This window comes from Tenrec ecaudatus, chromosome 3 (genome assembly GCF_050624435.1).
Source record: "Tenrec ecaudatus isolate mTenEca1 chromosome 3, mTenEca1.hap1, whole genome shotgun sequence".
NCBI lineage: Eukaryota > Metazoa > Chordata > Mammalia > Afrosoricida > Tenrecidae > Tenrec > Tenrec ecaudatus.
Window position 1 is genome coordinate 143,139,938 of NC_134532.1, and position 27,391 is coordinate 143,167,328.

The 27,391-nt window shown below is 38.6% G+C and overlaps 1 protein-coding gene and 1 pseudogene across 1 annotated transcript in view; one reads left to right on the top strand and one right to left on the bottom strand.

Moving 5' to 3' along the window:
- CFAP299 (cilia and flagella associated protein 299) overlaps window positions 1-27,391 on the bottom strand; it is a 695,469-nt gene that overhangs the window by 142,429 nt on the left and 525,649 nt on the right. The window lies entirely within an intron of this gene.
- Window positions 12,310-12,941, top strand: LOC142443084 (UPF0711 protein C18orf21 homolog pseudogene; annotated as a pseudogene).

The window sequence follows — 27,391 nt, forward strand, 5'->3', positions numbered from 1 at the left end:
TTTACTTTCTGTGGATCCCTTGGTATCAGCTCTCTCCCCGACAAGCCTCATAACGCACGGATAGATCGTCCCTTCTTATTTCATTTCTCACACCGACTGCTGTTTTCCTTCCCCCAGGTTTTTGGTTGCTCTTCCCCCTGGAGAGGGGTGTATGGTTATGTGTTTATCATTGCGATCGCTTCCCGCTTCCCTTCCTCTCCCCTTCTCTGCCCCAGAAAGAAAGTATAATTATAATAAACTCCTAAAGTTAAATCTAAACACTTTCCCGAGCTTTAGTATTTCATATTTGCTACTGGTGCCAGTTGCCATGAGGTTGGTTCTGATTCATATCTACCCTGTACACAACAGGAAGCGGCACTGGCCATCCTCACATCATTGTTAGGTTTGAGACCAACGCACATTTAGACTCCCTCTACTTGGGTTTAGAAGACTTAAGAAAGAAAAAAAAAGAAACATTTGTTTTTGGTGAAATTTATTAAATCAACATATTTGTTTCTTAGAGCTGTAGTAAGAAAATACCACAATGTGTGTTTCTTTAAACAAAACAAATTAATTGTTTCAGGGTTCTGGACATTAGAATTCCAAATCAATATATAACGAGGACAATAATCCTTCCAAAATCTGAGGAAGCCTCTTTCTCCCCCGCACCCCCTTTTCCCTCTTTCAGCATCTGATAGGCCCTGATGTTCCCTGGCTTATAAATGGTGTTGAAACAAACATCTTCACATGGTTTTCCTCTGTTTTTCTGTCTCTTTTTGGTGCCTTTTCCTCGTTTAGAAGGATCTCTCTTAAGTTGGATTAGGACACACTTTATTTTGATATGAACTCCATGTCAATTTAACTTGTATGTTCAAATATATCATATCTAAACCAGGTCACATTCACAAGGGTTTGAATTTTAACATATCTTTTTCGAGGTTGAGGCACACAGTTTAACCTAGATATCTGAATATCTCCGAATGGTAAAAAAAACCCGCAAATTTATTAAAATATTTGAGAAAGATTGTTCCGTGCTTTAATATAAATGTAAAGTGGGGATATTAAACTGAAAGTTCCTTGTTTTAGTAGTCATTTACCTAACCAGTTATTTTCATAACATATTTCTGCAATAGGAAAAAATTCTCGAAGTCGTCATGGGCATGTTTAATAACAAATGCTAGTACTGTAGAAAAGATTTAATATTGACTTAATATCTACTTAAATATTCAATATTAAAATAACATTATATCTTTCTATTTTTTAAATTAAAACTAAGAAAAGGAGAATAAGTTAGTGACTAGTTTTCACAATCTCTATTACTATGTTTTTCTGAATAGAAGTAACAGTACAGTTATCTTGGTGTATGCATAATTTGATCCTACGTGTCAGTGTGCGTTTAAAGCCACTTTAACCAGCTTCAATGTAGAATTTCAAGTAATGGGCATATTTTCCAATACACTGCAACAGGAAGTAGTAAAAAACGACTCTAATTAGACTTGAATGTCCCTTGGGACTTAATTATTGTCTCTAAGCAATGGCCCAAGCTGCACATTAGAACCGACAATGTGGATGGTGACCCCAGGAATTGTGCAGTGTGTAGCAGGTAGATCTGGATGGGCTGATCTCCCAGATTCATAGGAGCTCAGCTCCAGGAAGATTTAAAGTCTCTGAGCAATAGAACAACAACTACTTCTGAGCATCAGCAGAGTTTAAATCCATTCATGTTGTGTTCACTGTTCTGACATAGGAAAACAAACCTGACACATGTTTTCTATGGAAGCCTTATTTGGGAAAACTTCCTGTAAACTTTCCATGGCCTAAATTTATTATGAATGGGCATAGTATAGTTCTGACATGCAAAATTGTTTGGAACACTTAACAAGAACCAGTTCCTGTTGACTCAGGAGTCATCTTCTCTGTTTCACACACCAGCGATTGGTTTGGGAATGGTGAGAAATGAAGTCTTATTGCAAAACAAAACAAAGAAACAGTTAATTGGATTAAACATAAAATTATCCAGTTGTAAAGTGGCATGTCCTCAATGGATAGTGTCAGTATTTCACATTTTGTAGATTATTAGCATAGCTTTAATTACAGAAATATTTCTATATCATAAATGCAGATAAACAAATACCATATATAAATAGTTGTCAAAAGTATTTTGTACATAATCCTCCCTTAAGCTAGTTAAAACTAGTTTCTGAACCCCAGTCCTAGGAACTCTTATTTAGAACAGCAGAAAGAGAAGCAAATGTCCATTTTAAAAAGCACTCTCAAAGTGGCCCTACCTTCCCATTGTGAGAAACACTCGAATTATGACCCACAACCTGGAATCTTTTCAGGAGCTTCAGACATAGACAGGTACCTCTCTAAATGTCTGTTGAATGAGATCTCATAAGTCAAAACTTTAAGACATACATAGCTTTAAAAAATTCGTATAAAAAGAACCCCTCATTACTACTGAGATAATTCCAAATAATTGTCAGAGCAGCCCAGTAGGACAGAGTAGAACCGCCCCATAGAGTTTCCAAGGCTGTACATCTTTCTAGAAGAAGACTACCTCACCTATGTCCCATGGAGCCGCTTGGTGAATTACAATCACTGACATTTCAGTTAGCAGCCACGCTCTTCACTACTGTCCCGGCAGGACTTCTAAACGTTCTTACATATAATGTTCAGAGGGAACCAAAAAAAACGTATTGTTAAAAATCATAGAAACTTTTATTAAAACAAAGTATCAAAGTGCGAAGGCATTATTTATAAACATATCCTCTATCAATGTTCATATTCTTCCACAAGCTGTGTTTACATCTCTTCAACCCTTCCTGGAAGAATCCTGGGTTCTTTGATTTATACTATGCCGAAATGGCAAGTTGGGGCATTTGTCAGGGATTCAAATGATCTTCCATTTAACTATATTAGAGTTTTAAGAACAAAAGTATTTCTGAAAGGGTAAATACCGCCTGGTCCCACACCATCCTTACAATTGTTCCTATGTTTGAGCCCATTGTTGCAACCATCGTGTCACTCCATCTACTCACAGGCCTTCCTCTTTTCCACTGCCTCTTTCCTTTATTGAGCAGGATGCCTTTCTCCAGGGCTTGGTCTCTCCTGACCACATGTCCAAAGTATGTAAGGCTAGATCTTGCCATCCTTGCCTCTAAGGAGAACTTTGACTTTACTTCTTCCAAGACAAGCTTGTTTGTCCTTTTGTTAGTCCATGGTACTTTCGATATTCTTTTTCAACACAAAATTCAAAGATGGCAATTCTTCTTCACTCTTCTTTAGTCAGTATCCAAATTTTATATGCATATGAGGCAAGGGAGAATGTCATAGTTTGGGTCAGGAACAGCTTAGTTTACAAAGTGCCCTGTTTGCTTGTCAACACTCTACAGAGGTCTTGTGCAGCAGATTTACCCAATGCCATTCTGCATTTGACCTCTGGACTGCTGCTTCCCTAATGACTATGGACCCAGATGAGATGAAATCTTTGACAATGTTAATCATTTCTCCATTGACCATGATGGTACCTCCCCTCCCCAGCCAGCTGTAGGGATTTTGATTTACTTTACATTGAGTTGCAATTAATACCAAAGGCTGCATCCTTGCTCTTCATCAACAAGTATTTTAGCAAGAAAGATTGTGTCATTCGCATATTGAATGTTATTAATAAGCCTTCCTAAAATCCTGGTGTTCTTCTTCTTCTTCATATAGTCCACTTTCTCTAATTATTCGCTCTACAAACAGATTGAGTAAGTATGGTGAAAGGATACTGAAGCACACCTTTTCCAACCTTAACTCATGCACTATGCTCTTGTTCTGTCAGCACAACTGCCTGTTGATCCATGTTCACGTTCCTTATGAGCACAATGAGGTGTTCTGGAACGCCTACTCTTCTCAAGGCTATCTACTTAATAGTAAGGGCTTTCAATTCATTGGCCTGTTGAAAATAGTGAATCTACTTTAGATTATGAGATTATGAAACTGATAACTGATGTAGATGATCCATTGAAATTTAAAGATATATATATATGTACATAATTGAATCCCCCTCCTCACAAATACTCTCCTTATTATTAACTAAATGGCCATACCACCTGCACAAATGGGAAAAGACTGTCTAGGTAGCGATTATGAGCATCGGTTTGGAAGTTCACAGTTCTGGATCATAAATTCCCTTATGCAACATCCTTCCCATGCAGTGCAGGACACAGGACCCATTATATTTTAAGTAGTACATACTTTACAGATTAGTGACAGGCCCGATGAAATGAATGTCAACTGCTCCATGCACTCCTTGGACTAGGTTGAATCTTTTTTTTTTAAACTCAGTTCTTGTTTATATGTCTTCAGCTGTTATTTAAATATAAAAATATTTCAGCATAGTCAGTCACTATTTTTGACTCTTCAATCTTTAAGTCAAAAACTACCTGGGTATCCATTTTGTTGTTATTGCTGTAGTCCAGCCACCATCGTCTCTTACCTGGGCTAGTAAAGTGAGCTGGGTTCCTTATTTGCATATTTATTCTCTTTAATTTCAAAGTGATCTACTGTGTCAATCCCTTGCTCAACCTCTTTAATGGCTGACTTTTGTCCTTGGGCTAATGTCTGAATTTCTCCTGTGATTTATGATACTTCATGTGGTTCCCTTCCCAATACGAATCCTTAATTCCTCCAAGCTTTATCCCTGTCCATCTGCAAACATATATTTAGAACCAGAGCAAGGGAGGAGGTGCTAAGTAGGCCCAGGTGCAATTCTTTAAGGTACCACTTCCTCCCTCCCTCCCCCCCACAAGCTTTGGCTCCTTCTCACAGCCTTTCTACAGTTGCAGAAAGGTTACTTCTTAACCCACATCTGGTTTGCTCTTTCTTGTCCAAGATTGGTTTGGACTATTCCTAAAACGTCATGTAAGTGGTTTTAAAGACCATCAGAGAGATGTGCTTTGCTAATGAGAACCAACTGCGATAAAACCAAAAGATTTCAATATGTAGAGTCTCTAGACCACGATTTTGAGGAGACTCTCTGGGCGTGGTCAGATTCTCCTTTTTCTTGAGGAGGATGACCAAGAACAAACTTGAAAGGAAGACATGCAGAAGATAGGCTTTAATTCAAAGCAAGTAACTCCTGAGTTCCAGCTCCCGCTTCCGATTGGGGCTCCCAATCGGGAGGGGTCTGGCGGCAGTGCTGCGATACTAACCTCACAGGGCACTTCTACCCTGTCCCGGAGGCTGGCAATGCGTCAGAATCAACTCGATGGCAGGGACTTTTGAATGTAGGTTACAGATCTGGTTTCAATATTTTTCATTCTCATGACCCTTCATAGATTTTATCCTGTTCAAAAAATATTGTGATAAATGGGTTGGATCGTAGGTCTTCGAAGCTGCACAGCAAGAAAATTAACTTTTCCTCTCTTCCTCTGTCATAAAGAAGTATTAATAAAAAACACTGAATGCTCGGACCTTTTAAAATCTGAACTGAGTCCTTAAAGATGGTGATGATTGTATTTGAAATAAGTTACTTTCATAACACAGTCAGTGTTATTATATACATTCCAATTGATCCATCACCAACTTAAATCTTACTTTCTGAATTATTTAGAAAACATATTTCACACTTGAATTCATGGAAGAAAAAAAGACTTTTGTTGTCAATTCCAAGAAACCCAGTTCTCAAAAGTTTTCAGATGTTAGTGAAGGCTGTTCAGATTACTTGAATGCACCTGCTTGATCAGACCTTCAACAAAGTATTTTCATTGGCAGATATGTAATTTATGAATAAATAAGAAGTTGGACCCTGAGCAACTGGAATACCAAGCTCAGTGCCTTACAGTCTTTGTGCAAAGGCTTGCATGTAGTTTCTACCAAACTTTTAGAAAATTAATTTCAGCAAGTCCAAGTGCTTGGGATTCAAGGGGCTGACTGCACACAGAGGTCTTTTCACACATTGCGCTCCACAGTCGGCCGTCTTTTCTATTAGCTCTCTTGGCAGTCCTGCAGCCCTCAGGAGGGTCCTTGGTAAACTCCTTTCTGATGTGTCCATGCGTGTTTGTGTGTGTGTGTGTGTGCGCGTGTGTGTACTGAGCTAGTGATTGGCTACCCATCCACCCTCAGTCCAAACCTCCGCCTTGGATGAACAATCCAGCACTGTGAGGGTACTGCAGGTGTCTTGGTGGGTCAGCTGGTCTCTGTTTATTATTGGTGCGCTGGGTACAGGGAGGCCGAGCGGGCCATCAGTAACAACTTTCTGCAAATGGGTCAAGGAAATGAAAACAGAGGCTGTGCAGCAGGAACTCTTAGGGTCTGGGGTTTTGTTGGCAAACTCGGTCCCAGTTCCTCTTTAGGGGCTACTTCAGAATTGCTACTTGTTTGCCTTGGAGACTTCACACGGCCAGGCCGTGTGAGATATGTGGAGGGAGAGCACCAGCGGGAAGCAGGTGTGCCGTTTTCGTTTCCACTTTACCAGAGGAACACATCCTCCAGCAGGTCCTGAGGCATTTCTCTTCTTCAGAAGCTTGTTTGTACAATCTGTTTTCCAAATACAAGGAAGAGGAGACCCTTTTAAAGGAGTTAGGAGCCATGCAAATGGTTTTGAACAGTTTTGTTTTTAAAATCTATTACTCATAGCTCAATGAAAAGAAGCAAACACCTTTTAAGACTGGAAACATTTTTCTCCTTGACTTCCATTTCCAGTGATCCTAGAATATGATTGGAGCTTCCTTAGCGAGACTGTCCTGTGATAGATGTTCAAATATAACTCTGTCATACCTAGGTAGGCCACTGTCTTAATTAGTGGGCTCATTCGAGGAGAAGTGGATCAGGTTGAACCCATTATGAAATTAAAAACAATCTCTGAAGAAAGAATTTCCTTCTATAGGCATTACACAGAACAATTGTTTTTCAATAAATCATATCTGTGATTTTTTTGCATTTTCTTCTACAACTACATTAATAATAATTCAGGACCCAATTCACACCACTTAAAGGAATGTGGTAAGGTTAAATGTGGGTGTATATTATTAGTCTGGGGAACTTTTACCTGGTTCTAACTGCTTAAAAAATAACTTTAAATAATGGCTACTATTATTCAAAATTCCTTTGTTTGAAAGCGTCTGTCATTTGAATAGTTGGTATTAATTATATTCACAAACTCTGTAAACTGCCATATATATCCCCATAGATTTACTCAGTGAGCATTTATGGAAGCTCGAATGTGTGCCAGGCAATATTCTAGGCAAGGCAATGGGACACAAACAGAATGCTTCTGCCCTTCCAACTTCTGCTCTGCTCACCCACTGCCTGCAACCATAGATCTTTTCAAAATCTGAGTTACGTCACAGTCCTCCTGTGCTTAAAAGCATTAAAACTACCATTAAGGCCTGACATGATCTATGTTCTCACTACTCCCCAGGACTCTCACGTTCTACCTTATCCTCTCTCACTGCTTCTGATCTAGGGACTGATCTTCTTGCTGTTCCTCAAACACATCAGCTCTCTATTTTACAAATTGTAGTCATACATTTCTTTTTTTTTAAATCATTTTATTAGGGGCTCAAACAATTCTCATCACAATCTATACATGCATCAATTGTGGAAAGCACATCTGTACATTCATTGCCTTCATCATTCTCAAAAAATTTGCTCTCCACCTAAGCCCCTGGCATCAGCTCCTCATTTTTCCCCTCCTTCCTTGCGACCCCCTCCTTCATGAACCCTTGATAATTTATAAATTATTATTTTGTCATATCTTTCCCTGTTCGATGTCTCCTTTCACCCACTTTTCGGTTGTCCATCCCTCAGGGAGGAGCTCTCATGTAGATCCTTGTAATCAGTTCCCCCTTTCCAACCCAGTCTCCCTCTACCCTCCCAGTACTGCCACTCACACCATTGGTCCGGAAGGGATCATCCGCCCTGGATTCCCTGCATTTCCAGTTCCTATCTGTACCAGTGTAAATCCTCTGGTCTAGCCATATTTGTAAGGTAGAATTGGGATCATGATAGAGGGGGAAGAGGAAGCATTTAGGAACTAGAGGAAAGTTGTATGTTTCATCATTGCTACATCACACACTGGCTGACTTGGTCTCCCCCCTGAAACCCTTCTGTAAGGGGATGCCCAGTGGCCTTCAAATGGACTTTGGGTCTCCACTCCGATCTCCCCACCCCCTCATCACTATGATAAGATACTTTCTTTTATTAAATTGACATTCTATGATGCTCACCTTCCCAACACAACTGCTGAAGACAAAGTGGGCAAATAAGCAAATGTGGTGAAGAAAGCTGATGGTGCCCGGCTATCAAAAGATATAGTGTCTGGGGTCTTAGAGGCTTGAAGTTAACAAGTGGCCATCTGGCTCAGAAGTAACAAAGCCCACAAAGAAGAAGCACACCAGTCCGTGTGTACACAAGGTGCTGCAGGCATCAGTTATCAGGCATCAAAGAACAAAAAATCATATCATTGTGTGCTCACCTCCATGATAAGATCGCTGAAGCCAAATGGGTGCAAAAGCAAATGTGGTGAAGAGAGCTGATGGTGCCCAGCTATCAAAAGATATAGCATCTAGGGTCTTATGGACTTGAAGGTAAACAAGCGGCCATCTAGCTCAGAAGCAACAAAGCCCACATTGAAGCACACCAGCCTCTGTGATCCCAAGGTGTCGAAGGAATCAAATATCATATATTTCTTTATTGTCTGTATTTCTTTTCATTCCCGACTTGATTCTGCTTTCATCTATCTCTAGCTTTCCCCCATTTCCCTGCTTAAGTTTACTGAGGACAGAACTTTCTCTGGCTTCATTTCTCTCTCTCTTGTATACTCCATGTCTAAAACAGTCTTTCAGTAGAAATTCAACAAAATGTTTATTGAATAAGTGATGCATGAAGATATAGTTTATAATCTAATTAGAAAACAGATCTGTAAACATTACAATATATCACCATGAGCCATTGAGCAATGCGTACAAGATACTGTAATAAACTTAAAACCAGCTGCTGTCAAGTTAATCTGACTCATTGTAACCACACGTGTGTTGTAGTTGAAATGTATCTCTAGAGTTTTCAAAGCTGATTTTCAGATGTACATTTCCAGCAATTATTTTCTTTCTAAGGTGTCTCCAAACTTCCAGTTAGCAATCAACACATTCATTCTTTTCGATCACTCAGGAACTATGTCATCATTTACCTGACTATGTTTTATAAAATGTGAATGTATTAAAATGGAAATTTTGAAATATTGAAGATATACTTGGAAGTCAAAGAAAGCAAATTTTGTTTCAAATGTTCTATTTTTTTATTACTTCTTATGTTGCCATTTTCTTCTGTAATTCTTTTATCGTTTCTACTCAAATAGTCTTAATCAACTACTTATATACTGGTTGCCAAGAATTATTTAGTTGGCTACAATTTTGGCACAGTCTTATTTGAAGTTAGACTGAAACACTGAGTACCCATGAAAATGGAGACTTTAAAAAAGATATTCAAAGATGGGAACATAAAGTTAACAACACTGTTCTACAATATTCTTCTACAACATTTGCTTTTGCCAGGCATATATAAAGACCCTCAGCATATTTACACCAAATCTGTTTTTAGGTTTGATTAACAGGGATTTTTCTCAGAGAATCTTTTTAGTTTGTTGCTGTTTTTAGGTGACACCAGGCTGTTCAAATCCATAGCTGCATTATGCACAAAAAAAAGAAATACTCCCCGGTCCTGCACCATCCTCACATTTTTCCATGCCTTAGCCCATTGTTGCAGCCACTGTGCCAATTCATGTCCTTGACTTCCTTCCCCTTTCGGTCTCGCCCTGCTACATTATCAAGCATGACATCCTTCTCTAGTCTATCCTTAAACATGTTCAACTATGTAAGGTGAAGTCTTGTCACACTTGCCTCTAAGGAAGACTCTGGCCACATTTAACCCAAGACAGATACATTTGTGTTTTTAGTAGGCCATGGTATTTCAATATTCTTCACTAGCACCACAATTCAAATTCATTGATACTTCTTCGGCCTTCTTTATATATTGAATTCCTAACTTTCACATGCATCAGAGGTCATTGAAAATACCGTACCATGACACGGGGCAGGAACAACGTAGTCCTCAAAGCAACATCATTGCTCTAGACTCGAGCTCTGGTGCCACAGATTTACCTCAGACAGTAGGCCTTTTGATCTCTGGACCGCTGCTTCCATGATCACTGATCACTGATCATGGATTCAAGCAAAACAAAATCCGTGACAACTTCAACCTTTGCTCCATTTGTCCTGAAGTTATCTAAAGGTCCAGTGGTGAGAAGTTTTATCTTGAAGATATTGAGTTACAATCCATTCTGATGGTTGCCATCCTTGATCTTAATCTCCACATCTCCCTCACTTTCAACAAGCAAGGTTGTGTCGTTATATTTCAGGTTCTTAAGAAGCCTTTCTGCAATCCTGATGTCACATTCTTCTTATAAATCAGCTTCTCTGTCTTCTCCACAACAATTGAATAATGATGGTGAAAGGATCGAACCCCAACACACAGTGTTCCTGATTTCAAACTATGTAGTATTTCCTTGGTCTGTTAGCACAACTGACTCGACCCATGTACAATCTCCTCGCAATGACAATGAAGTGTTCTGGAATTCCAATTTTTCTCACAGCTATCCATAGTTTGTTATGATCCACACATTGGCATAGTCAATGAAGCACAAGTGAACATCTTTATGGTATTCTCTGCTTTCAGCAAGGATTCAGCTGACAACAGCAATGATATCTCTTGTTCCTTCTCCTACTCTGAATCCAGCCTGAACCTCTGGAAGCTCCCTGTCAATGGACTGCTGAAGTTGTTTCTTGATTATCTTGAGCAAAATTTCACTCGTATGTGAAAGAAATGATATTGTTCTATAGTTTGAGCATTCTGTTGGATCATCTTTCTTTGGAAAAGGTACAAATATGGGTCTTTTCTAGTCAATAGGCCAAGTGCTATCTTGCAAATTTCCTGGCATAGACTGGAGAGTGCTTCCAGTACTTCATCAGCTTGCTGAAACATTTCAGTTGGTATTCCTGAGACCTGGTTTTTAATAAGTGCATTCAGTGCAGCTTTAAAAAAAATGTTTTATTAGGGCTCATACAACTCTTATCACAATCCATACACACATCAATTGTGTAAACCACATCTATACATTCATTACCCTCATCATTTTCAAAGCATTTGCTCTTCACTTAAGCCCTTTGCATCAGGTCCTCTTTCTCCCCCTTCCCTCCCCGCTCCCCCTCCTTCATGAGCCCTTGATCATTTATAAATTATTATTTTGTCATATCTTGCCCTGTCCGATGTCTCTCTTCACCCCTTTTCTGTTGTCCGTCCCCCAGGGAGGAGGTCACATGTAGATCCTTGTAATCGGTTCCCTCTTTCCAACACACTCTCCCTCTACCCTCCCAGTACCACCACTCACACCTCTGGTCCTGAAGGTATCATCTGCCTTGGATTCCCTGTGCCTCCAGCTCCCATCTGCACCAGTGTACATCTTCTGCTCAATCCAGACTTGCAAGGTAAGTGCAGCATTAATGTCTTTCTTTAGCAACATTGGATCTTGTTCATATGCTACCTCCTAAAATAGTGGAATGTGCACGGGTTCTTTTTGGTACATTGACTGCATTCTTTCTAACTTCTCTGGATACTTCCTACATCATGCAATATTCACCCACAGAATCTTTCAATATTGGAACTAGAGACTTGTTTTTTTTCTCACGATATGCTGAGTGTAGACATTGTCCCATTTCATTATAACATTTAACCTTGTGTCCTCAAACTGCCCTTTAAAGTGTTTCTATTCAGTTTTTTTAACTCTATCTTTTCTGCATTTGTTGTACCTACTATAAGATTTAGGGAAATTTCAAAATCTCCTCTGAGATCCAGTTTCATCTTTTCTTTCTGTCCTGTCATTTTAATTACATTTTGCTTTCTTCATTAATGATGTTGTAGATGCCCTCCCACAGCACATCAAGTCTTTTGTCATTATTTTTCATTGTATTAAATCTGTCTTTCTGGGATAGTCTCAAGGTTACAATTTAGCTATCATGGACTTGTTCAAATTGTCTTCAGTTTTATCCTGAACTTACATATGAGCAGTCGATGATCTGGTCCACAGTCAGAGCCTGACCTGATTTTAGCTGCTGATATTGAGCTGATATCCAGCATCTCTTCCCATAAGTGAAATCAATTTGATTTCTGTGTATTCCATCTTGAGAAATCCAACTGTGTATTTGCCTTTTGTGTTGTCGAAGAAAGACCGTTGTTATGAACAAGCTGTTGGTCTTGTAAAATTCTGGGCGGTGGCTTTCCTCACCAACCATGGTAAGAGAGAAGTACTACCTTGAGGCTGCGGCGCAGAAACCACAAGCTAGCTGCCTGGGCCAAGCCTGCTATCTCCTAGGCCAAAACCCTTTTGAAGAAACATGTCCATACTGTTTCCAGTTGCTGGTGTTGGCTAACTCCCAAGTGTGCCTCAAGCTGAAGCCCAAACTGCCACACCAAACCCAGAAACTTCTGAATCAAGAAGCAAAAAGTTATTCACTCACTTTTTTAAAGAAGAAAAAATTGTGAAAAAGTACAAAGATGCCATAAGTGTATCATTGGTTACTTGTAAGACATGCAATGGAACAGTTAAACATCAAAGTAAAAGTGTAAGTTTTCTCTCCTCCCTGAAGAGCAGTCTTGGAACTCCTATGGCTAACCCCGCTCTGAGGACGCCGAGAGGAAGGCTGTGAGTTCCACGAACCGCAATCATGAGCTGTCTAGTTCCCAGGGCAAGAGCCCTGCCTGGAGATTGACAACACCTCCATCTGAACAGTCAGCGCCCACTTTCTCTTCCTCAAAAGTATGAGCAAAACAAAGACTTTTCTCAACTGATAATGTTGCTCAGTCAGCAAGAATCTCAAAAGACCCCAAAGATGGACTTCAGAAATTCCTCATCTTCTCTGTAAAAGATGGACTTTGAAAATAAGAATGTCTAATGTAATTTCTGAAATTAAAACTAATCAGAAAAACAACTTTTTGCTTTAAAAAATGAATATGAGGTCAAAGAGCAATCTTTTCCTTGGCATCCTTCAGGGATCGTGGGTTCCTGGAATGAGTTCCTGAACCGAACCCTGCCTACTTCTGAAGGCGGTTGTTAGTATCACAAATCCCAGGCAAGGTCTTCCAAAGGAGTCAGAGATATGTGGACTTTAAATGGTTTCGTGATTTATGCCATTTTCTTTCTAAGGAAACTTGAGACCTATTTATCCTGGGTATAGGATCCTCCATGGTAATTCAGAAAGAGGACCAAGCATCTCTGTCTTTGTGTCCCCACAATCACCTGGTTAGCTTAATCCGTAAAATCTCAATGGTGTTCCTATTTTGAGAACACAATAATTTGCTCTGATGAAGACTTATTTCCATGTTTGAAAATTACATCAGGGCACAAAAAGTAAAAGCTTCGCTATCTTAAATCTTTCGTGGAACAGATACACCTTTTAAAAAATGACAAGGTAGGGTTGCAGTCAATATACCTTTTTAAAAGCTCTTCAAATAAATGATTTAGATACCTTGAAATGTAAAAAAATGTCTAGCAGGTGATCGCCAAGTCCATATTTTCCAATTACTATTCCTTTCTCTCTGTTTCCAAATTCTATATTCTAATCACCAAAATTATCCATGCATCTTGATTGAATGGTTAATCAATTTCCAAATGAAGTCATTGGTAGAATTCTTCAATGTCTTCATCACTAACTTTTTTGGTTGGTGTATTTATTTGAATAATAAGTGTATTGACTGGATTTCCTTGAAGGCAGGTACATATAGTGCTACCTTTGACGGCATTGCGTTTCAAGATTGGTTTTACATTGTCCTTTTTGACAATGAATGCCATGCTATTCCTCTCTATTGTGTTCTTCAAGACACAATGTGTCATATGATTTTCAGATTCAAAATGGCCCAAACTAGGCTATTTCAGCCCATTAGTGCCTACCATATCGTTCTTCATTCCTTCCATTTCATTTTTGGCAGCTTACTATTTTCCTATATTCATACTTAGCACATTCCAAATTCCAATCATTAGCAGCTTTTTTGCAGCTTTTCCTCCTTCCCTTGAGCTATGCCCCATTAGCAAATGAAGGTCCCATAAGATCCACTCCCACAGACTTCACCTGACTCACAGCAGCACAGTAGACTGCCCTCTGAGACATCATTTTCTCTTCAGTCATATTTCTAGGGCTCCAACCCAAAAGACCCATCATCTGGCACTATTTCTGACCAGGTTCTTCTTCCATTCATTAGGCCTTCATTATCTGACCAGGTTTTGAAGCTATGCATAAGGTCTGCAGCAGCTCATGCCTCTGAAGTGGTTAGCCAAGTTCTTAGTTGTCAGTTCCTAGTCTGCAAACTCCGATGAAACCTGTTCACTTTGGGTGACCCTGCTGCCATGTGGAATTCCAGTGACAGATTGTAGCACCACAGCAACGCACACGCCAGGCAGTAAGACAATGGCCAGTACCCCAACCTGATCAACTTCTCAGTTTAGCCATACAGAAATGATTAACATCAGCATTTATAGATAGAACTAATGTAGTCTCAAAAACTGGTTCTATTGCTTCATTATATTTATTTTCAGGGAATGAAGTATACACTTTTCTCTTCCACACTAGTTAACTATTTGCTCTCCTTTTCTCTTGCACAACAATCATTTGCATTCTGACAACTTAGCTGGCTTACTTGAGGTAAGAGCTTATGTCTTTCTTGTAGGTATGGTTAACACATTAGCGTAGCTTTCACCTGGCATTGCTCTTTCAGCAGTCTGGAAAATCTATCAAATGATTTGATATCTTCTTTCAACGAACACACCTTTACACTCCTAACCTTACTAGGTTCGGTCTTTTATGAATGCTTTTATAACAAGACGGTTGTAAAATGTTTCTAACTCAAATTTTGAGTGTGTTTTCATCCTCTGCATGTTTCTACTATATTTCTATGATATTAGTTGTTTTAATTTTTTTTAATGAAATAACTCAATATTTTTAGTTCCTTGTGTGAAATTGCCACCAGGGCTTTCTAAATTTTTATTTTGATAATTTTCTTTAGTCATCCCCATATGCATTTCACAACCTTCAAGATGTGATATAACACAGTACAATTATTTTCAGAATCTGCTATGAGCACCAAGCATTTCTAAAAGATTTAAGGGAAATCCAACATCTTCACCCAGATGCAGCCCTGATGCAATCAATTAAAAAAAAAAAAGACTATCCTTGGGAGTGTGGCCTTATTGTAATACAAGTGGATGTTGAGGAACAAATTTGCTTGTTTTTTGATGGGTCTGAATCCTGCAACTGCCTCATTGATCTCCTGTTTTTTGGACTTGAGGTGATAATCTGTCATATTGACTACTACTTATGTGAGTCACCAGCAGCCTGCCACCTGACCGGCCAAACTTGGATTCATTCCTCTCTGTAGCCACATGCTGTACTTTGCCTATAGAGTATATAGCTCATGGATGCTTTCACCCTCATGATTACACAAGTCAACAAATTCTTCTAGCCTAACATCTGCCCAGATTCAGACTTGACCACTTCTACATCTGTGTGAGCCATTTTCTTGACATGGATTTCTCTCTGCTTCACTGATTTTGCTTTTCTAGAGAACACAGCTTAATACACTAGTAGAGATGTTATTGAAACCAAATATGATAGAAAACAATATTTATAAATACCTTAATATATAAACATATACTGATTTATTAAATTTTTCTTTAGAATTTTTACCTTTTCTAATAAATTTACTTCTGTAGTTTTAAAAAGTGACTGCTAAGAAGAAGTGATATTTATGCAAAGAAAGAAAACTGGACAAAATCAGCAGAACACTATTAAATGTAGAATGGGTTCAAAAGTTTGATTGCCTTAGATTATATTCCCCAGTAAACATATTATGAGAAGAATACATGCATGGAGGTATCTTTTGGGAGTGTGTTATAATTCTGGAGAGTAACACAGGAGAAGTGAGAGGGAAATAGGGCCGGGCAGAGGGAGTTGTAGAGTGTAATTCAGTTACAACAGCCGCCTCCAGGGACCCCGAAAGGAGCTGTGGAACTGAAATGGTCTTCCCAGTTGTCCCAATTGAGGTGAAAGAAAGAGGTCTTTGCTCTTCACCTCAAGTATTAACCATCCATTGTCTACAGGCTGACCCCAGCACTGTGGCCAAACAACAGCCATAGCAACAACATACTCTGTTTTGGATTAAGGGCAATTGTTAACAAGGAACTCAGATGGTCAAATGAGTCTTGGGGAACCACTATCACATCCAACCCACATGGATTTCATCTTGAGAATTACTTGGTATCTGGATAGAATCAAGGAACCAGTTCCATTCTTATCTTGACTCTATCAGCTTCTCTATTATTGTGAGTAGAAAGGCAGTGGACTCACACAAGTCCAAAGAGGTATACAGACACCAAAATCTAACTTATTAATTTCCACTGAGAAATGCAGCTGACATGAGGACTAAAACATTTACCTTGGCTAAGGAATACATTCTCTGCTAAGTTGGAAAAATCTCCTTGTGAAACAAAATTGATACCAGAAGTTGCCTGGTGTGTATTGAGTCAAGAAAAGGGCATGGTATTAAAAGATGCTGTTTTGAAATTGTGATGGTCCCACTACACCATTTTTTTTTGTAGTAGAGGAATTTATTTTCCTTTACTGCTGAAGACACAGATAAATCTTTATTCTTAAATTATATTTTCAGATTTATTGGAAGGTTTCATATTTTATTTTATCTTCATTATAAATTTCATATTCATTTTAGTTTTGGAAGAAATTTTCTACTACTACCATTTGCCAGAGTACTATTCAGATTTGGAACTTTTTCTCATATATCTTACGTGAAATAGCTTCCAAATACTGGTGTATTTTTCAGTCTTAGTCTTAAATTATGATGCAGTCTGCCAAACTCATTGATTCCACATGAAAATTTCTTTGTAAAAAATATTCTCAATTAGGAGCTTTATGTTTACATATGTGATAATTATCCTCTTCTTAGTTCACAATGCTTTTGTAATTGCCATAAGCATGTCTTTGGAAAACTTCAAGGCATATAGTTTTATGTAATATGTTTTACATAAATATTTTCACTGCTGTCCATGTCCTCCTTCCAGTCCTAACTCAATTCCTAGAGGGAAGCACTGCTAAAACAACTCATGTATAGGTTTCTAACTATTTAGTTTTTACTATTTATTTTATTTTTTTTTACATTTTATTAGGGGCTCATACAACTCTTATCACAATCCATACATATACATACATCAATTGTATAAAGCACATCTGCACATTCCCTGCCCCAATCATTCTCAAAGCATTTGCTCTCCACTTAAGCCTTTGCAACAGGTCCTCTTTTTTTCCCCTCCCTCCCCGCTCCCCCCTCCCTCGTGTGCCCTTGGTAATTTATACATTGTTATTTTGTCATATCTTGCCCTGTCCGGAGTCTCCCTTCCTCCCCTTCTCTGCCGTCCATCTCCCAGGGAGGAGGTCACATGTGGATCCTTGTAATCAGTTCCCCCTTTCCCACCCACTCACCCTAAACTCTCCCAGCATTGCCCCTCACACTCTTGGTCCTGAAGTTATCATCCACCCTGGATTCCCTGTGCCTCCAGCCCCCATATGCACCAGTGTACAACCTCTGCCCTATCCAGTCCTGCAAGGTAGAATTCGGATCATGGTAGTTGGGGGGAGGAAGCATCCAGGATCTGGGGGAAAGCTGTGTTCTCCATCAGTACTACATCACACCCTGACTGACCCATCTCCTCTCCTAAACCCCTCTATTTTACTATTTATTTTTATACATTGAAAGGTAAACATATGCCAATGTAACTAGAATGACAATTTATGTATTATTCTGATTCTTGCTTCATTTTGCTTAACATGTAGCATGGAAGGCACTTCAACTTGGTGCATAGAAATCTCCTTTATACCATAGTTATCGGCACCATAGTATGTTTATAAAAATTGATGCATATAGTATATATTATTAATACATAAATTATTTGATTCACATTTGATGAGCATTATGGGAAGGCTTAAAGTTTCATGGAAAAAATATTTTAATTTTTTAAAATAAATCATTTTATTGGGGCTCATACAACTCTTATCACAATCCATACATACATCGATTGAGTAAAGCACCCTTATATATTCGTTGCCCTCATCATTCTCAAAATTCGCCTTCCACTTGGGTTCCTGGAATCAGCTCATTTTCCTTTGGAAAAAAATTATTTTTAAATCCATTTTTCCCTTGAAACTCATTTGTATGTTTATTTCCTATTTTCCTGCTATCTTATTAAGTTTTAAACTCATATCTACAGTAATTCACCAATGTCACAGGATGATATCTACTTTCTATTTACCACTGTTCATTTAACTTGCTGTCCTTCTCTTTCATGGATTTCTTTCACATTGTTGGTTTACATACTTCTTAACATACTTCTTAACATAGTGATTGTAAGCAAATGCCGTAGAAAGGGTTTATAGCTAGTCAACTTCTGAGACATGAAATTTATCTCTTTAACTTCACACTATGATATAGCGCAGGTTCCCAGACTTATTTGCCTATTGCCCCCTTTTCAGGAGACCTGAAACTGTCAACCTGCTGATGACAAGGTTGGCAGTTCAAAACCACCAGCCAGTTCTGCAAGAGAAAGAAGAGGCTTGCCACTCCCATAAAGAATTACTGTCTCAGAAATGCACATGGGCAATCCTACCCTGTCCTATTTGGTCACTATGAGTCAGAATTGACACAGCAGAAAGCAAACACTTCTTTTTAACCATGTCCAGTTATATTGGAAGCAAGCCAAACTCTAGATTTAATCCAGGGATCATTAGGTCTTAAATGCCAAACTACTGAAAATCCTAGCCAGGGAAAATTGCCACAAAAACAATCACACCATCTATATGGAGTTGCATTATTTAGAGGACCACACGTATCCCTTAGGGTTTAGTTAGATTCTCTCAGCTTGAGAAGAAAATAATATAAAATGGGGAACCCGATGTTCACAAGCTCATGTAAAGGTCAGGATTGGTGGGTAGGGGTGGAAAGCCTGGGAATAACTCCCATGGCAATATGCTAGTATATGGACAAGCATAGAGACCACTCCCTCTGCCAGGAATAGAGTCGGCCACACTGATCCTTAGCTCACCTGTGAACCATAATTCACTGTGACAGTGCCATGGTACCCTCTGATGGCTACAAGAACATGCAGCCACGACCCTGGCACAGACCAGTAAACAGATGTCACATGCTGATTTTGAATGCCCACAAAGCCAGAGAACAGACACATAGACCTCTGCTAGCGCTGCCCCGAAATGCCAAATACCTTCATGATTTTACTTGCCAGGAGACCGAAAAAGCCGCTAGAGTGTGGTCTCTACCCCAGCATGTTCCCGTCTCTCCTCCAAATATCACAGACTGTCCTTTTGGAGGAAGTTAACTAGGGCCCACACAGAACTCAAAAATAGAGTTTGAGAAATTCACAGTTGTGCTTTAATGATTCTAGATCCACTAGAGAATGATGCAAATGCATTAAAAAAATAGAATAGAAAAAGTCAGTCAGAATCATGTCTCTCAACAGACTTTTATTTTTTATAGTTTCTTTTTTCATAACAACTCGATATTAAAAATGAATTTAACGTCCTGTCTTGAGTTTATTAAACACAAATTTGAAACTTTATTTTTCATGCTCATGTCTTTTTAAAGTTTACTTTAGTGAATCAGTTTATAACAATTCATACACATTTTGTTTCATGTCATTGATTGTAATCCAAGCAAGTTAACAACAATTTATTTTCACTTTCTCCATGCGTTTCTTGTTTCCATTTTTTCCCTAACCCTTCTGAACTCTATCTTTGAGTAAATTCTAAATTATGATGAAAATAGTTAATTATTGTGAAGTATATGTACTTTGTGAGTGCTGATTTTCTCCTTCTCGACCTCTTGGCTAAAATTTGGAGTGAGTTCATACTCGTAATCTCCAGTGTTCTGCCAGTCTCTATTTGACTAACAAGCCTGATCTATGTTGTGATTCTGAGTTATGTTTAACATTTTCTCCCATTCTATTGTGAATCTTCAAATATGTTGCCTTTCACAGTATTTGGTAGTGAGAACTGGGCATCATCTAATTCTTTGGTCTCTGGGTGTATAGACAATTTACATACTCATTATCCCATTGGACTAATTATTACCACACATGTCTTCAGATTTCTTCACTGCCCTGTTCTGGATAGTGAAAGACCAGTAGTTGTACCTTAGATAGACACTCATAACCTTTAAGATCTCATTTGATAGTCATAAAGATAGTACATAGAACAGTGTCTTTGTGAATTATAGTGTGTCAATTGAACTTGGTGTTCCCCAGAGATCATGACCCTGGGCCTCCAGGCCCAGCAACTCATTCCCTCCAGGTGCTTAGGTATGTCTAAAAAGTTTTCATAAGTTTTCCCTGTATATCCTCAACCATATTTATGGATATATATGTAGCAATGGTGCTTACTATCTTGAAACTACCTCTATATACATGGGTATATGACCATTTTTCCCTCCCACCATCATTCAGCCTTTGCGTCTGTCCAAGAATCTGCTCCCAGTGGACCATCAGTGTAGGGCCCTATAAATAACAGTATTTGACTCTGAGGCCTTTAACTCTTATAAACCGCTCCACTGCCTTTCCTTGCATCTACCCACCCCCTTTTCCTGCTCATCTCTCTTTTATAGTTTGTCGCCTCCCTTGTACCTAGGTTTACATGTGCCTGTCCTCTAACAAATAATTTACTTTCTCTTTCCCATCTACTCCTTGTAAACATAAAAAAAAAACATTTCCTTTAGTGCAAAAACCTTTTCTTGACTTTTTACAATAGTGAAGTCATACAATATTTGTTCTTTTATGATTGATTTATTTTATTCAGCATAACAACTGCCTGCTTCATCAGGTCTATGAGATGTTTCTCAGATTAATCCCTGTACAGTGTTTATTCATTTCTCTCTGTGTGCCATAGTTTGATGATCCTTTCTTCCATCAGTGGACAGTTAGACTGCTTCCATCGTTTTGCCACTGTGAATCCACTCAACTCTTTTGGGCTGCTAATCTTTCTGATTGTTGAGATTGGCACTTCTATTTTGCTATTTTAATCAGATGTTTGGCAATTTTTACTTCCAGTTTATTTGGGGTGGATGTATGGGCCAAGTTTTCTGGGATGTGGAGGAGGGGCATCATATGTATTGCTTGGAGGGATGTGGATGGCATGTCTTCTGCATTTCTATTTATTGGGATACTACTCTGAAATCGGGAAGAATTTCCAATGTAGAATTGATCGTGTCAACACACTCTGCTTCTTATCTCTCTTTGCCTCCAGCATTGTCTTTATGGAGATAAGAGGTTATTTCAGGCTTTTCCCTGCCTATTTTTTCTAGCCTCAATAGTCTTTGGGGATTAATATCATTTAAAGTTAAGAAAGGAGTTCAACATCTAGTTCAGAAGCAACAAAGCCCACATGGAAGAAGCACACCAGCCTGTGTGATCACAAGGTGTTGAAGGGATCAGGTATCAGACATCAAAGAACAAAAATTCATATCATTGTAAATGTGAGTGAGTGCAGAGTGGAGACTCAAAGCCCATCGTTAGACAACTGTACACCCCCTTACTGAAGAGCCAGTCAGGGTGCAGAGTAGCAACAATGAAACATATAACTTTCCTCTAGTTCTTAAATGCTTCCTCTCCTCCCACCCCCCCACCACTATCATGATCCCAATTCTACCTTACAAATCTGGCTAGACCAGAGGATTTACATTGATACAGAGAGCAACTGGAAACACATGGAATCCAGGACAAATGACTCCTTCAGAACCAGTGGTGAGAGTGGTGATTCCTGGAGGGTGGGGAAAATGTGGGGTAGAAAGGCGGAACCAATTACAAGAATCTACGTATAGCCTCCTCCCTGGGGGGTGGATAGCAGAGAAGAAGGCAGGGGGAGATGTCAGACAGTGTAACATATGACAAAATAATAATAATTTATGAATTATGAAGTGTTTATGAGGTAGGGGGGACTGTGGAGGGAGCAGATGATATTAAGAGCTCAAGTAAAAAGCAAATGCTTTGAGAATGATGATGGAAAAATGTACGTATGTGCTTGACACAATGGTTGTATGTATGGATTGTGATAAGAATTGTAGGAGCCCTGAATAAAGTGATTTAAAAAAAAAAAGGAGTTCAAAATATTTTAAATTAATAGCCCAGATTCAGTAAAGCAACAACTGATTTTGCTAAAAACTCTGAGAAAGTGTTCTAAATCACATTCCAGAGATCAAACCAGTTAGAGAATTACAAATACAACCAATTTATAAAGGCCTTCACAAAAATAATCATCTGAACATGAAAAAGTGAGAAATCGATTTCTTCAGTGCTTTTCTATGAAACACACATTCTGGCTCATGTGTGTCCATTCAACTGAAATCATATAAAGGTCTTCAAAGTCCACCATCAACATGGAAAAACACTTCATTGGTGGATTTCCTAAAAACACAACATTGTTCATGTCCATCTGTGTTTGACAGCAAGTGCACTTCCAGAGCATGACAACAGATGTCTGCGTGCTTCGAACAGGTTTGGGGTTTACTGAGCAACACGTGTGGTTGTCTCAATAAACATTTTAAAAGGAAAGGACATCATTAGCTCACTTGATGAAGGGAAATGATGAAGTGTAACCGAGTTAAACTTGTTCAAACACGCATTACAAAGCCTTAAGTAGCAGCGTTCTACTTAACATTTTAGGAGAAAACCTATTACAGAAGAAAGAAAAAGAAGCAGTATTGTGCTACATGAAACTTTCCAGTCCTGTGAAACCAAGTTCAAGTATAAAACAATATCAACAAGTTGGAATGTGTAGAAAAAGGTGTACTAACTTCTTAACCATCTACAACACAAAGACTCCTATCTCCAAAAATATACTAGAATCAGAAGAAAAGACATTCATTCCATAAATAATTAGAGACAAATATTTTGCCTCATTGTTTAATTCATATGCCCAAATCTTTTTGATTTTGGTAAAAATTCTCTGGGTCATAAATATTGTTAATTAATAACTTCAGAAATTTCAGGAAAATTATTGTATTAGTGGAAATCTACCTGTCATAAAGCAAGTTATTGAGGAATAAAATATTACTAGTGCATTTGCTATCCCCAAAACTAAAGATTATCTATTTAATGGCATCTCACTTGGATAATATAAACTTTTCTTCTCTTTGTTAATTACCAAAGTTCCATTGTAAAAAAAAGAATTTTTCTTCTGGAATTTAAAAGTGATTTTAAAAAGGGTGCATCAGCTAATGTGATGAAGAAAGATGATGATTCCTGACTGTTACAAATGTAGCATCTGAGGTCTTAAAGGCTTGAAGTTAAATAAGTGGCCATCCAGCCAGGAAACAGCAAAGCCTACATGGAAAAAGCACACCAACCTGTGTGATCACGAGGTGCCAAAGGGATCAGGTATCAGAAGACTCCAAACAAACAACCATTTCGATGCAACCAAGGAGGGTAGAATTGGAGACCCAAACCCTGTCTCTAGCTAATTAGACATCCCCTCACAGAGGATTACTAGGAATGGAGCAGCCAGCCAGGAAGCAGGACAGCACTGACGAAATGAAATACACACTACTTTAGTTCGTAAAGGCTTTCTCCACCCCCCCCCCCACTATCGTGGTACCTGTTCTACCATAGAAATCTGGCTACACTGGAGCATGTACACTGGCACAGGTAAGAACTCTCAAAACACAGATTCCAGGACAGATAAACTCCTCAGGAACAGTAATGCTCGGAGTAGGGAGACCATGAGGGTAGGGGGAAAGTGGGTGAAGAAAGGGGAGAAAGGGGTTATTGATTGTAATGATGGACATCTACCACCAGCACCACTCCCCAAGGGGATGAACAACAGAAATGTGGGTGAAGGGAGATAGTGGATGGTGTAAGATATGAAAATAAGAATAATTTATAATTTATTAAGGGATCAAGAGAGTGGGAGGGTGCTGGAGGGAGGGGGAAAATGAGGAATGGATACTAAGGGCTCAGGTAGAAAGAAAATGTTACCAAAATGATGATGCTAACATATGTACAAATGTGATTGATACAATTGACGTATGTATTATTATAAGAGCTTTAAGAGCCCCCAATAAAATGTTTTATTAAAAAATAAGTAAAACTTTTCATGGACAAAATATTGAATGATGCAGGGATCATTAATAGAAGATAGAAAAATTACACAGAATCACTTTAGCAAAAGGAACGAGCCGACATTCAGGTACTTCATGAGGTAGTATAGGTTCAAGAACCAATGATGCTAAAGAAAAGAAATTCAAGCTGGAATGAAAGCATTAGTCAAGAACCAGGCTCCAGGATTGATTAAATACAAACCAAATGCTTCAAGAAAATGATGAAGAACTGGAAGCATCCACTTGTGTATGCCAGGAAATTTGGAAGACAGCTACTTGGCCAATTGACTGGAAGAGAGTCATATTTGTACATGTTCTATAGAAAGGAGACCCACAATAATCCTCAATATCTTTAATGCCACACACAAATAGAATTTTGCTGAAGATCATTCAGTAACAGTTGCAGCAGTCTGTAGACAAAGCGCTGTCAGAGGTTCAGACAGGATTAAGAGAGGACCTGGAACAAGGCAAAGGATATCATTGCTGATGTCAGTTGGGTCTTGGCTCAAAGCCGAGAATAACAAAACGATGTTTACTTGTGTTTTATTGATGATGAAAAATCATTTGACTGTGTGAATCATAACAAACTATGGATAATCTTGAGAAGAGTAAGAATTCCAGACCACCTCATCATGCTCACGCAGTACTTGTACATGGATCAATTAAACGTAGTTGCGCTACCAGAGCAGGGGTTTAAAATCAGAAAGGTGTGCTTCAGGGTTGTTTCCTCCAGTCCCACTGGTTCAATCTGTGTGCTGAGGAACTAAACAGTGACGCTGGATTATAGGAAGACAAACACTGCATCAGGATTAGAGGAAGACTTATTAATGACCAGTGAGCAGTAGATGGCACGGCTTTGCTGGCTGGAAGTGAGGAGGACTTGAAAAACTCGCTGATGAAGAGCAAGGATTGCAGCCTTCTGTATGAATTACAATTCAATGTAAAGAAAACTAAACTCCTTCAACCAATTCAATAGATAAAATAATAAATGGGAAAAGATTGAAGTTGTCAAGAATTTATTCTTGTTTAAGATCACAATCAATTCTCATAGAAGCAGCAGTCAAGAAATCAAGTGATGCAATGTAATGGATAGAACTGCTGCACAAGACCTCTTCAGAGTATTGAAAAGCAAGGGTGTTTCGAATAAAGTGTATGCGACCCAAGCTATGCTATTTTCAATTGCCCCATATACATATAACATTTGAGCATTGACTATGGAAGACCAAAGGGGAATTGATGAATTTGAATTATGATTCTGGCAAAGAATATTGAAAGTACCAGGCACTGCCAAAATGACAGCCAAATCTGTCTTGGAAAAAGTACAGGCAGAGTGCTCTCTAGAGAGAAGGATGGGGAAGCTTTGTCTCACATACTTGGACATGTTGTCAGGAGAGACCAGTCTGTGAAGGACTTCATACATGGAAAACCAGCGGGACAGTGAAAAAGAGGAAGGCCTTCAGCAATATGGTTTAATGCAGGAGCTACAAGATAAGAACAATGGTCAGGATAGTGCAAGAAAAGGCAATGTTTTAGTCTCTTGTTCTTAGAATTTCACTATGAATCTGAACCGACTTAGTGACACTTGACAACAACCTTGTAATATTGTGATGGCTTGCATATTCCCATGATGATGGAAACTACGGCAGTGGCATTCAAATGTAAGCAGAGTCAGTAGTGGTAGACAGGTCTTAGTAAATTTCCAGACAGAGACAGCTAACGAAGAAAGGGCTGGTGATCATAAAATATACCAGTGAAAATCTTATGGATAAAAATATTGTCTAAAATAATGCTGTAAGATGGCAAAGTAGTAGAGACACTTGTTTTGTTATAAGTTTGATTTCCAAGGTGACATTTTTTCTGAGATGCATAAGGAAACTAACAATAATGAACAATATGTTGACAGATTATAACACACCTGAAATTTCAATAATTTTAGAGGATATGCAAAGATATCATTGAGTTATCCATAAACATATTAATGGTATTGTTAGATCCAAATGTGAAATGTGAATTAAACATGTATTGTAATACAGCAATCTCAACCAGCCTTTCAAATAAAATAATCAAATTAATTTATGTAAATTTTGATCAACTAAATTGGTTTCTCTGTAGAAATACTATGTTTAATAGAAATGCTATACTTTTACAAGGTGAAAATTTTTTTGGAAAAATATTATTGCTGCTGATTTGATCACACTGGTTTGTGCACTAGATTGCAAAGTTCAGATTAGGTTGTAAAACTGCTAAAAACAACACCAACTTTTGGAAACCCCACATATTTCAGTGGAGATCTATTTTCAGTTGTATATGATTTTCAATTGCAGTAATTTTGCAATTACAATTATTAGTGTCATTTAGTAATCTCAAGTACTTGATAAACTCTAAAACCTATTATCTTCAAGTTAATTCCAATTCATATTGGCCCTCCATGGAAGAAGGAGTAGAACTGCCCCATAGAGCTTTCAAGGCTGTAAATCTTTATGAAGGATATTGCCACATCTTTCTGCAGTGAAGCGAGTGATTAGAGTAGCTAGTTGGTTCAATCTGCCAGCCATCTGGCTAGCAATTGTTCAATCACTGAAGCACAAGGGCTTCTTTGGACACCCCACACCAAATAATAACAGCACAAAATAATAATGATAATAATATTAAACCCACTAACACGGAGACAGGAGAGAAAAGACCAAAATGAATGTCAGAAGAGACTCTGCAATTTGTTTTAAGCATCAATCAAGCAAAACTAATGGAAGGAACGATAAAAAGCTGTGCAGAAAATTTCAATGGCAGCTCAAGAAGATAAAGTATTACAATGGAATACACAAAGACCTTGAGTTAGAAAACTAAAATGCAAGGGCAAGCTCAGCATATTTCAAGCTAAAAGAAATGAACAAAAAAAATAAGCCTAGAATTGTACTACTCAATGTTTCTATTGGCAAGATAGTAAATGATAGAGGAAGCGTTGGAAGAAGATGGAAGAATACACAGAATCACTGTACAAAAGAACTGAAGGACAGCTCAGCATTTCTAGGGGTGGCATGTGATCAAGGATCTGTAGTACTAAAAAGTGCTAAGAGAAGATGCCCAAGCTGCACTGAAGACACTCTCCAAAATGCACCCACTCCCCTTTGCCAAGAAATCTGGAAGACAGCCACCCAGC